General features: G+C 40.9%; 1 protein-coding gene across 3 annotated transcripts in view; it reads left to right on the top strand.

Annotated features, from left to right (window-relative positions):
• The first annotated feature begins 2251 nt into the window (after window positions 1–2251).
• PHLDB3 (pleckstrin homology like domain family B member 3) overlaps window positions 2252–13262 on the top strand; it is a 42612-nt gene continuing 31601 nt past the window's right edge. For 2 of the 3 annotated variants that reach the window (XM_077260008.1, XM_077260010.1), the window contains exon 1: window positions 5280–5527. The gene's annotated coding sequence lies outside the window, so the exon portion shown is untranslated. Of the gene's footprint in view, window positions 2315–5279; window positions 5528–13262 lie in introns of those variants that run through there. The other variant, XM_077260009.1, reaches the window with a different exon arrangement.

Consider the following 13262-nt stretch of genomic DNA (forward strand, 5'->3'; position numbering starts at 1 on the left):
AGGCTTCTTAGTACGCTTAAAGCATGCTGATATAACATGAGTTGAATCACCACAATAGAAGCACAACCCATTTTTTCGTCTAAAATTCTGCCGCTCGCTTCTGGACAGAATTCTATCACATTGCATATTTTCTGGCGATTTCTCAGTAGACACCGCCAAATGGTGCACAGGTTTGCGCTCCCGCAGACGCCTATCGATCTGAATAGCCATCGTCATGGACTCATTCAGACTCGCAGGCACAGGGAACCCCACCATAACATCCTTAATGGCATCAGAGAGACCTTCTCTGAAAATCGCCGCCAGGGCGCACTCATTCCACTGAGTAAGCACAGACCATTTGCGGAATTTTTGGCAGTATATTTCAGCTTCATCTTGCCCCTGAGACAAGGACATCAAGGCCTTTTCCGCCTGAAGCTCTAAATGAGGTTCCTCATAAAGCAACCCCAAGGCCAGAAAAAACGCATCCACATTGAGCAACGCAGGATCCCCTGGTGCCAATGCAAAAGCCCAGTCCTGAGGGTCGCCCCGGAGCAAGGAAATTACAATCCTGACCTGCTGTGCAGGGTCTCCGGCAGAGCGAGACTTCAGGGACAAAAACAATTTGCAATTATTTTTAAAATTTTGAAAGTGAGATCTATTCCCCGAGAAGAATTCAGGCAAAGGAATTCTAGGCTCAGACATAGGTGCATGAACAACAAAATCTTGCAAATTTTGTACCTTTGTGGCGAGATTATTCAAACCTGTAGTTACACTCTGAAGATCCATTTGAAACAGGTGAACACAGAGCCATTCAAGGATTAGAAGGAGAGAAAGAGAGGAAGGCTGCAGTATAGGCAGACTAGCAAGTGATTCAATTAAGAGCACACTCAGAACTAGAGGGAAAAAAAAAAAAAAAAAAATTGTAGCAGACTTCTTTTTTCTCTCCTTTCTCAGCCAGTAATTTAACCCTTTTTTGGTCCGGTCAAACTGTCATGATTCTCAATGGCGAGAGAACATAGCCCAGCATATATGAGAACTAGCTCTTGGAAGATGGAAACTATACTGACCATGAACTAAACCTGCCGCACAACTAGAAGTGGCCGGGTAGCATGCCTACGTTTTTTATCCCTAGATGCCCAGCGCCAGCCGGAGAACTACCTAATCCTAGCAGAGGAAAAGACAGTCCTGGCTCACCTCTAGAGAAATTTTCCCAAAAGGCAGACAGAGGCCCCCACATATATTGGCGGTGATTTTAGATGAAATGACAAACGTAGTATGAAAATAGGTTTAGCAAAATCGAGGTCCGCTTACTAGATAGCATGAAGACAGAAAGGGCACTTTCATGGTCAGCAGAAAACCCTATCAAAACACCATCCAGAAATTACTTTAAGACTCTAGCATTAACTCATAACACCAGAGTGGCAATTTCCGCTCACAAGAGCTTTCCAGACACAGTAACGAAACAGCAGCTGTGAACAGGAACAAAATGCAAAAACACACAAGGACAAAAGTCCAACTTAGCTAGGAGTTGTCTAGTAGCAGGAACATGCACAGAAGGCTTCTGATTACATTGTTGACCGGCATGAAACTGACAGAGGAGCAAGGTTATATAGCGACTCCCACATCCTGATAGGAGCAGGTGAACAGAGGGGATGATGCACACAAGTACAATTCCACAAGTGGCCACCGGGGGAGCCCAGAATCCAATTTCACAACAATTATAGTAGTTATATTCTTGTACATAGGGGACAGTATTATAGTAGTTATATTCTTGCACATAGGGGCAGTATTATAGTAGTTATATTCTTGTACATAGGGGCAGTATTCTAGTAGTTATATTCTTGTATATAGCAGTATTATAGTAGTTATATTCTTGTACAACGGGGCAGTATTATAGTAGTTATATTCTTGCACATAGGGGCAGTATTATAGTAGTTATATTCTTGTACATAGGGTCAGTATTCTAGTAGTTATATTCTTGTACATAGGGGCAGTATTATAGTAGTTATATTCTTGTACATAGGGGACAGTATTATAGTAGTTATATTCTTGCACATAGGGGCAGTATTATAGTAGTTATATTCTTGTACATAGGGTCAGTATTCTAGTAGTTATATTCTTGTACATAGGGGACAGTATTATAGTAGTTATATTCTTGTTCATAGGGTCAGTATTAAAGTAGTTATATTCTTCCAAAATGCATCTGAACTGTCTGATTAATTTCCGTATATATTTTCATGTCACTTTTATAGATACACACCCTTAGACCATGGCATGTTAAACAGCTGACTCTCTGATGTGATCTGCTATCAGCTGGTGTGCAGCACCTGAACAGGTAAATAAATAGATGATCCCATGACTTTGTTATGAAGAGACATAACAAGGACATCTGAAGTTCTCCTGGGGGATACATGACTGCGAGAGATGTCTGATAGCGGCGTTCTTCACTTTCCCTATGAATAATACATGCACACTTACCACTATCTATGGCAGCTGTATCACTGGTGACGGACAAGTTGTCCCATAAGTGGTAAAGTCCATTTGTAGATGGAGGCCGACTGTCCGGCATTCCTAGGGCAGCTGCGGGGTCATATGGCGAAATTTTCGATGATTAAGTACCTTGCATTGGTCAGGCCGTGCACTGATGGGAGGCATACAGCTGCTCATTAGTTACTGACACTTCTTTGATCATGGTCTTGGCTTGTTGGACAACATAGGAAATGTTGACTATAATGGCGGAGCACTTAAAAAAAGTTTAGCTGACATATGCTGCACCCACATAATACCGCTCTTATAGAGCTAAAGTAAAGGTGTTATGGTTATATATGTTGCAAAGATGCAAAAGATTGGGGATCCCTTTAAATAATAAGGAATTGCATTATTAGCAGTAACCAAATGTGGACTCCTGGCCTAGATGTTGACATTCATACTGGGACATGAGCAGCAGGGGGCGCCGTTTATTCCGTGTGCTCCCATTATGGGTGTACGTGCAAATGCCGCTCATCTGTGCTGCTATTTTTATGCTTGCTGGGAAAGATAAGAGCGGAGCAGTACACGGGCGATAACACGGACACGGGGCGTGTTGGCGGAGATTAGTAGTCTGGGTGCCGGCAGAAGCGGCTGCACAGATTTGCTGTGTGTGCTGATTTATCGAAGGCTTATTATGAGGCTTTTGACATTCATAAAGTTGATAGGTGCAGGTACTACCTCTGGGATCTACAGCAGGGTTCTTGTTCTGTGGTTAGTGGTCGGTCTGTGTAATTTCTGTAACCACAGGCTTGAGGGACACATATATGTGGCTCTCCTCACGTTATGTCTCCCCCAAATTAATATCAGTCTCACCGCAAAGCCCCTTTAAAGAGCTGATTGTCAGGGGTGCAAAGAGTCGACTCTTTGCACTCCTGCCAATCAGCTGTCTAAAGGGGCACATGCATGAGTGATGTTTCACCGTGGCTCAGACTTCCAAGTGACGTCCTAGTGATGGTCCCATTTGCTTCAATGCTGCTATATGTGTCAGCAGTATGAAAAGCATGGAGCATGTCGTTTATAGCCTGAAACCTTTCGGTGGCAGCATTTTTGTGTTGGACCCTAAGGCCACGTTCACCCACTCAGTATTCGGTCAGTATTTTACATCAGTACATGTGAGCCAAAATCAGGAGTGGGAGAAAAATGCAGAAGTGGTGACGTGTTTCTATTATACTTTTCCTCTGATTGTTCCATTGTAACTGATGTAAAACACTGACCAAATAAAGAACGTGTGAACATGGCCTTAACGATATGATGGGGATGATGGCCTATCCTAAAGCCCTTTTACACTCTGTCGAACGAGTGTTCCTAATATCAGCTTTTTACTGGGGGTCCTAAAAATCCTGAGAACAGGCTCCAAAATCCTCAGCCTTGGGACTGGCAGGTACAACTATGAGCAGTCCTGAGGACAATGTTGGTTGACCATTGCTCCGACCAGACAGGGCACCCACTCACAAGATCAGAGGGGGTCCTAGTAAGTGGATAGGTGATATTTTGCTAAGATGGGACAAAAATTCCTAAACATATAGGTGATATCTTGAGGTTTTCTGAGGCTTTGACCTTTTGGAACTCAAATGTTCATGAGATCTGGAAACCTGAGAATGGGTCTTGGCACTCAATCTTTGCCCCATTCATTGTCTATGGGACTGCATGCAAAATAGCGTAAAAGCTGAGCATGAGCACCTCCGCTCCGTGTAGAGTCCCACCGTTCGGATCACTTGGGGTCCCAGCGGTCAGACCACCAGTGATCAGAAAGTTATCGTCTGTCAAATGGACAGGAAATAACTTTTTTTTTTAAAAGGCTGCATAGCCCCTTTAATAGCCACCTGAAGATTTAGGACAAATAAAATAAAGGAATAAACAAATAAATTAAATAAATAAATAAATAAAAGATTTAGGATAAATAAATAAATGAAATAAATAAATAAAAGATTTAGGATAAATAAATGAAATACTTAAATAAATAAAAGCTTTAGTATAAATTTAAATATATAAAATAAATACATAAATAAATAAAAGATTTAGGATAAATAAAATGAAATACTTAAATAAATAAATTAATTAATTAAATGAATAAAAGCTTTTGCATAAATAAATTAAACATATAAAATAAATACATAAATAAATAAAAGATTTAGGATAAATAAAATGAATAAACAAAATAAATAAATAAATAAAAGTTTTAGGATAAAATAAATAAATGAATGAAATAAAGAAATAAAAGCTTTTGGATAAATAAACTAAATACATAAAATAAATACGTAAATAACATGAATGAAGAAATAAATGAAATAAATAAATAAAAGTTGCAAGATAAAATAAATTAAAAAAAATGAAATAAAAGCTTTAGGATAAATAAATGAAATACATAAATAAGTTAATACATGAAATAAATAAATAAAAGTTTTAGGGCACATAAACTAAATAAACACAATTAATAAATAAAATATTTAGGATAAATAAATAAATGAAATAAATAAAAAAATAAATATATAAACATAACAAATAAAGATTTAGTATATCAGATAGAAAAATGGGAACATATGGGACAGATTTCGAGGTCGGATCCTAGTGCTTTACTTCTGATTATGGTATGGATGATCATTGCTGCATCTATAACCAGTTCCCCCCCAAAAAAAATCCCATATACATCTCTGCAGTCCTGGCAGAAACTATTTCTAACAAAAAAAAAGAGGAGGTGATACTGTAAAGTCCTCTCCTATACAAAAAGCTTTGTTTTGCAAGAGATAAGGGGATTGTGAGAGAAGTGAGAGGAGGAGGAGGTGAGAGCATGGGGGGTAACAGAGGAGGAGGAGGAAGGAGGAGGAAGGATTAGGTCAATGAGAGGTGTGTCACAGAGCTGGGAGCCCAGTGGTGTGAATCATTAGCTGTGTCACAGTGTGTGTGCTGCACACAGGCAATGCTGGGGCTCTGGGCTGCTGTTGCACTGTGCTAACCTCTGTGCCTGCCTGTTGTTCTGGTGACCCTTGGACACTTTGCCCTTGGATCTCTCAGGAATAAGGTAAGTCATGTAGGGCGCACGTGAAGTTTAGGAAATTCACAGGATCTGGAGTTTGTTCTAAGGGGTATTACAGTGGGGATCCAACCTGCGGCTCTACAAACTACAACACTCATCGGGGCCAATTGGAGACCATTGGGGCACATTATATGGCCATTGACCAGCGGGGCGATCGTCCATATATCAGATTAGTTATGATGATGACTGTGTGAGCTTTCACCTTTAGTCCCGGAGTACGGAGGTGCAGTAATAGGGACAATTTTTTTTCATGTACGTGTTCTGTCCGTGTTTATCATAGTCTATGGGGTTGTTCATACGTCCGTGTTTTCTGTGCGAAAACAACTGTCTGCCAAAAAAATCTATGAACAAAAAAAGCACATGGATGTTGGACCAAAAGTGGATGAAAATTGAACGCAGGACATAAAAATCATTTTGTTTCCTCTTGTATGCAAAAAATAACCTGGACGTGGTGAAGAAATGGTTGTCTCCGACCAATGGAAATGTGTCCCTCGGAGAAAATCGTTCATGTTTCTTGGATGTGGTGGTTTTTATGATGTTATATATACTTTACCTATGTGTAGCATTGTAATGTACATTATGGTTGACAACCAAGAGCCCACCTCAACGGTCACTCAGCTTTCCCAGACTCCTGAATGTCAGACTTTTAAAGATATAATAATGCCTTTATCAAGGATGGGGACTAGTTACATGGGGTGAAGGGCAAACGGGGGAATAAGGTGCAGAACTGGGGCAGAACGCTATGAAGTCAGAATCACTTTTTTCAGAATTCCAGCACTCATAATACCGCCATATAGTGCCAAAATAATACTACTATTAGAAACCCACATAATAGCCCACATACTGCCAATATAATACTGCTATCAAACCACAATACCGTCACACAGTGGCATTATAATACTGCTATTAACATCCCACATAAAATTAACATCCCGCATAATACCACCTTATACAGCCAGGGTAATACTGCTATCATCAACTAACCTAATACCATCGTATAGTGCTTAGATAATAAGGTTATTAACAATGCACATAATACCACCATATAGTGCCTAGATAATAAGGCTATTAACACTGCACATAATCTTGCTATATAGCGCCAAAATAATAGTACTTATTATTAACCCACATAATATCACTATTTAGTGCCAAGATAATACCGCTATCAGCAACCCACAATACTGTCACACGGTGGCATGACAATACTGCTATGAACAACCCACATAAAATTAACATCCCACATAATACCACCTCATACAGCCAGGATAATACTGCTATCATCAACTAACATAATACCACCATATAGTGCCTAGATAATAAGGCTATTAACAATGCACATAAAATCACCATATAGTGCCTAGATAATAAGGCTAGTAACACTGCACATAATGCCACCATATAGTGCCAAAATAATAGTATTTATTATTAACCCACGTAATACCACTATTTATTGCCAAGATAATATTGCAATAAGCAACCCACATAAATAATACCATCACACAGTGCCAAGATAATATTACTGTGAACATCCCACATAATACTGCCATGATAATACTGATATTATCAGCTCGACCATATAGTATAGTATAGCAACACACATAGTACTACCATATAATGCCAAGACAATACTATTTATTAATAACCAACATAATACCACCACATAGTGCCAAGATAATAATACTTATTAACAGCAAACATAATACCACCAAACTGTATACCGCTAAGCGAATACAGCTATTATCAGCTCACATAATACCACCATATAGTGCCATGATATAACTACCATACTTATTATTAATGCCATTATTAAGCCCCAAGATAATACTGCTATAAGCAACCCACATAATACTGTCACTGAGTGCCAACTTAAGACTATGAACAACCCAAGCATCCCACCATATACTGCCATGATAATAGAAAGCTATTAACAAAGCACATAATACCACCACATCGTGCCAGGATAATAATACTACTATTAACAACCTAGAAAAATACCGCCAGATAGTGCCAAAATAAATCTGCTAAGAAGGCACATAATACCGCCAAATAGTATTTATTTTCCATTACTTCTAGACTATCGACTGTGCTTGTAATTCTGCCATATATGCCCCGCATCATGCTACAATTCGATTCCCAGATATTACCGCCATACATTGCTAAGTGCTAGCGCAACTGGAATTCTCATTTTCACTGTGGTCCCGTGCAGTTGCCCACTTTAAAACCGGTCCTTAAAGGGTCCCCCGTAATCAGTACTTCCTCCGCCATTGTTCTCGGTGATGTGTTTAGATGCATCCTCCATATGTTTACTGGTAAATTTGCGCCCCCGTAGGGAGGGGGTCGGCCATGTTGGCTTTAATCAAGACGCAGCCTGAATAAGGGCATTCATCCCGCCACACAAGGCACAGTGAACGCACGGCGACCGCTGGCTCTGCCTGCGTAATGGGCCCGACTGAAATCTACCTTTGATCCGATGTTCCTGCGAGTCTGGCATTCATTAGCCCGGGGACTGGGGTCTAGGAAAGGAAATGAGACAATATGGCGGTGACTGGTAGAAATATAAAGCAGAACCCCCCCTCTCCTCCCTTTATCGGGGCCCTCGGCGTATCTTTATTGCTCCAAGTTTACGGGTTTAGCTGCAAAGAAATAGGGGAGCGGCGATGCAGTGTAAAGCATGGTGGACCGAAACGCGCCCTCAGGCTCCAATAAGATAAAGGGTCGGATTTTAGCAAAGTAAAATGTCCTCTGGGTCTGATTGTTTGGGGTTTTGTATATTGTTACGTCTAATTGGATGTGGAGGATAAGGACATATGGCGTCTTGTGAGACATCAGGTCACAGGTGGGCGCCATGTCTGGAGGCGTCGATGGGGTAAACCCGAGCCGTTCTCCCCTATCTCATGACTCGCCTTTTCTCCGTGACTCTTCCTCTTGTGTGTGAATATTTCTAAAACCCCAAATCGGCATAAAATAACAAAAAAATCTTTAATAAAAACCTCCTCCCATTTTGGGTATACAGCTCTTATGCACAACTATGTATCTCCATGGTGGCAGACTACAAATACAATGTGCTTCTTCCTTCCAACTATCTCTATATCAGCAGCTTTCCCAAAAACAGATATAACAACGTTGTATTTGCTAGGGAAAGACGACTTACTAGGCCTCATTTCTCAAAACAACCTTAGTTTCCCATAGCAACCAATCAGAGATCAGCTTTCATTTTTACAGAGCGGTTTAAGAAATGAAAGCTGAGCTCTGATTGGTTGCCAGGAGCAGGTAAACAAACACTTGATATCCGACTTCAAATGCGTCTGTGATAAAGCCGTCCAATCAAAGTTCAGCTTCACATTTTTCCATATTAGATTTAAGAAATGAAAGCTGAGCTCTGATTGGTTGTTAGGGGCAGCTACGACAAAACCTGATACCAGACTTCAGTTGTGTCTGATTGAAAAACTGTCCAATCAGAGCTCATCTTTTATTTCTTAAACCACTTTGCAAAAATGGAAGCTGATCTCTGATTGGTTGCTATGGACAACAAAGACAGTTTTGAAAATTGAGGCCTAGTTTACATGAAGATATATTAAGCTAATGAATGTAACTATGCCGCCATCTTGAAAGTCACCCTATTACCTTAAATAAGCCACTTGTGATCCTGTACTTTGAGGCAGTCAGGGTTTTTTATTTTTTAAGGTCTCTTCCTCTGCCGGCTACTGGCTGGCAGCTCCAGCGTCCTTCGTTATGGTCTCACTGGGCTGTTTCCCCTCTTTTTATCCTGGCAGTAAATCACAATGGAGGCTTTGAGCTCAGGCCTCATGAATGGCCAAGTGTGAAAAAAAAAAAAAAGCAAAAAAACCCAAAATAAGGGGGTCTCAGCTCCACGCTGTCACCAGGACATAAAACATTCCCATAAAAGTCACTTTTATTGTACACGTGATGTGTTTTTTTTTCTAATCTTTTTATGTTGAACCATCTGGAATATTGTGTGACGGGAGACGGATGGGAACACCGTACCGGCCCCCCGGACTCACAATCTGGCATATGGCACAATGGCGGCCATTACACCTGGCGGGGCGCGCGTAAGTGTAAACAGGTCCGATGCTTTTCTACAGTTGTCACATAAAGGGACAATCTGGTCCCACAAAGTCCCCTGAGATTTGTAGGAACCTTTCTAACTCATACAGGGGGTCTCTTGTGCTGGACCCCGCCTCCCCCATCACTACGACCTCCATACGCACTAGTAGAGAATATATGGGCCTAGGTAACCGACCACCTCTTATACTCTGCAGTGATGGCTGGTAACCTAGGCTGGGAGTTGTACACCATAGAGTTAAAAATCCCCTCTGTTCTTGAGAGCGGAAAGGATTTTTAGTAAGAGTTCATGATGTTTGTTTTCTTTCTTTTTTTTTGAACACTTGGTCATTTTAACCATATAATGAGCGGACCCGTGGAAGTTTGGGTTCTGGTGCCTTACCTGAGAATTATTCCAAAGTTTGTTTCAGGTGCCAGAACTTTACCTGAACTTCAACCAGAACCTGAACCCCATAGAAAACAATGAGGACCCGAACTTGGGAGCTGGAAAATATCTCTCGCTCTTGCACTCTGTTTTTCGCTCTCGCTCGCTTTTTCTCACTCTCTTGCTCTCACTCTGTCTCTTGCTGTCACTCACTTTCTCTCGCTTTCTCTCACTCTCTTGTTCTCTTGCTCTCACAATCTTTCTCTCGCTCTTTCGTTCTCTCGCTATCTCTCTCGCTGTCTCTTGCTGTCACTCTCTTTCTCTCGTTCTCTTGCTCTCGCTGTCTCTCGCTCTCACTCTCGCTTGCTCTCGCTCTTTCGTTCTCTCTTCCTCTCGCTGTCTCTTTGGCTCTCATTGTCTCTCTCACTCACTTTCTCTCGCTCTTTTGCTCTCGCTGTCTCTCTTGCGCTCTCTCGCTTTCTTGCTCTCTCTCATTTTCTCGCTGTCTCTCTCTCGCTTTCTCGCTCTCTCTCACTCTCTTGCTCTTACGAGAGAAGTCCGTGTTCGGCGTTTACCCCCATACACTAAGTATCCAGTATGAACCCCAAAATTTTAAGATCAGGTCGCCTCATCCCTACATATGAAAACTTGAGACCGTCCCTTTAGGGAAGACCTATCACTTGCCATAAATTTGTAGGCCCTGATTCATCTAGACCTATCTTAATGGCACTATTGCTGGACTAGGATGCATCAATTGCCTTTAGAGATCTGCCAACGCAAGGAATGTCCGCCAGTCAGGGACCAGACCCCAGTTCCGTCCTAATTTACGGCACTTTTCGGCATAAATTATGATGAATTGTTCAGCCATGCCCTCTCCCACCTAAACTTTTCCCACTTAAAAATCTAAGGGCTGGCGTAAAACGCAAAAAGTTGCCATTTCGAGAAAAAAAACAAAAAAAAACGCTATCACAAAAAAAACTCTTGAAACCTGCTTGATGAATTGAGGCCATATTTTTTATTTTTTTTACCTGGTATAAATCCCATTGTTCTCCCGCATCCGGCAATGTTTTTCTTTTGTTCCTGCACCTCTGCTTTCCTTAGATATAGCCTCCTCTTCCCTGTATTTAAATCTGGCCTTTTTATCCAACTGGGTGTGTCCTATTCATCAATTGCCACTTTTTAAAAAGTTCCCAAATTTTTGCACAAATGTCTTCCCTTATCTCCCCTGGGGAATTTAATGTACATGCAAATTTTGCATCATTTTAGCAGAATGTGCCAAAACCTGGTCCCCAAAAGCCAAAAATAAAAAATACATTTTTTATTTAAGTATTATTATTATTCATATAAATATTTTATTTTATTATTATTATTCATAAAATGGTTTATTATTATTATTGTTGTTGTTGTTGTTATTATTATTCATAAAAATCTATATTTTTTTAGTAGTATTATTATTATTATTATTATTCATAAAAAATATATTTTTATTTTGAGCAAACTTTATAAAACCAGTGCGCCATTTTGAAGAATTTGGGTAAAACTTCTGCAAATACCAAAAGACAAAAAATAAGGGACTTAAAAAACCCCCCTCTAAACGCAAATGATGACTGTAGCCCTTGATGTTGTGTATGCAAAGATAAGGTAAGGCAGGGAAATCAGGCGCGGCTCTGTCATTCCCTCCTATTCAAATCATTGTCAGGAATCGTCTCCCTCCCCGCTCTTGTCATACAGATACGTGCTGAACCTGTTCCGAAACGCGTCGTCTCATGATCTAAAAAAATGTCTCCTCCTTTTCTTGGCACATGAACAGTTATCACGGAAGTACAGACTGGTGGTTAAACCGTCACTTAAGAGGAGATGAGCCCCCGCAGGCCCGCGCCAACACCACACTGTGGATGAAAACATCTGTAATGTGCTGAAAATGTTCTTCTATTTTATATTGTTGGGAGGGGGGGGGGGGGGCAATGGCAGCACTTTCCTTCACCTTCAGGCCCACTTTATGTAAGAGAACAGCGGTATTTTGCATCACACGGGGCTGAATTATAGGGAAGGCAAAACAGGCAGCTGCCTAGGGGCCTCCACCACATTGGGGCTCCAACGCTTATCACTCCAGATATTTTGGTTATCTCTGCAGGAAGAAGTAGGATTTTCTAATGCCGTCTTATACGTTAGAATCTGGACATTGTTTTGGATGATAGACTCCGTATGTTAGAATACCCCTTTAAGCCACGCCATGGCACTGTTATGTTAGAATACCCCTTTAAGCCAGCTGCAATTGGGAATATCCCCTTCTGTATAGTCTTGTACATGTGTACACCATGCTACTTGTCAGCAGCTTGGATGTTGGAGAAGAAACCTTATTTTAGGAGTAGAGTTGGGAAAAAAACAACCTTCAATTTTTTTTTTTAATCATAATTTTTTTTAACCTGATAAAGGAGAATGTCATCTCTTAAACATGCACAAACACACCCATGGGTGACTCCTATCACCTACCCCGCCAGGCTCCAGAGCAGGGACGGTCATCCGGCCGTCAATGTCAGCGACAGGTCGTAAACGGAACATCCAGTGCAGGATTTTCCGCATATTTTACATCTGAGTACTACTACACCCAATATCTTTATTAATCATGGCAGAAAAAAATAAATGTATGCCTGCGTGTCAGTATGCACTGCGGTTCTGGTATTCTGTTCTTGAATCCGGAGGTTCTGGATGAACAATGATAGATCTCCTCTTTTTACCGTACGCTTGGGATTGTGTGAGGACAAGAGAAATGTCTACCGGGCTGCAAGAGTTGTTCTTGTAAATTGGACAACGAGATTAGGAACTAAAAATGAGATAAGCTGCAGAATCAGGAAGTTCGGGATGAATGGGGCGGGAGGAGGGTGAAAACGGCTGTAATATAGATGTTATAACGAACAGTTGTACAACTTTCTAAGATACTTCCCCTTTCTCGAATTTTTCAAGATCTCTGCTTGCTTTCGGTGAATGGAACCAATCTTATTTTTATTTAGAGGCCACACAGGCAGCGCTGAAACAAATCTATCCCGTCTAGACAAGCCTAAGTGGTGGACTAGACTCCAGACTGATGCATTCTAGCAAATAGACGATTTAAAGGGGTTTTTCGCATCTTCACAAAATGGGTATCGTTAGATAGAGCTTGTAATTACAAGGAATTTTGCAATTTAATGCATGTTAAAATTTTCATCCGTTCTTGAGATATTACAATTTTTCTTTCGATTGCAGCTCGTTGCCTTAGAGACTGACCACCGTCAG

This window comes from Ranitomeya variabilis, chromosome 4, assembly GCF_051348905.1.
Source record: "Ranitomeya variabilis isolate aRanVar5 chromosome 4, aRanVar5.hap1, whole genome shotgun sequence".
NCBI classification, from domain to species: domain Eukaryota; kingdom Metazoa; phylum Chordata; class Amphibia; order Anura; family Dendrobatidae; genus Ranitomeya; species Ranitomeya variabilis.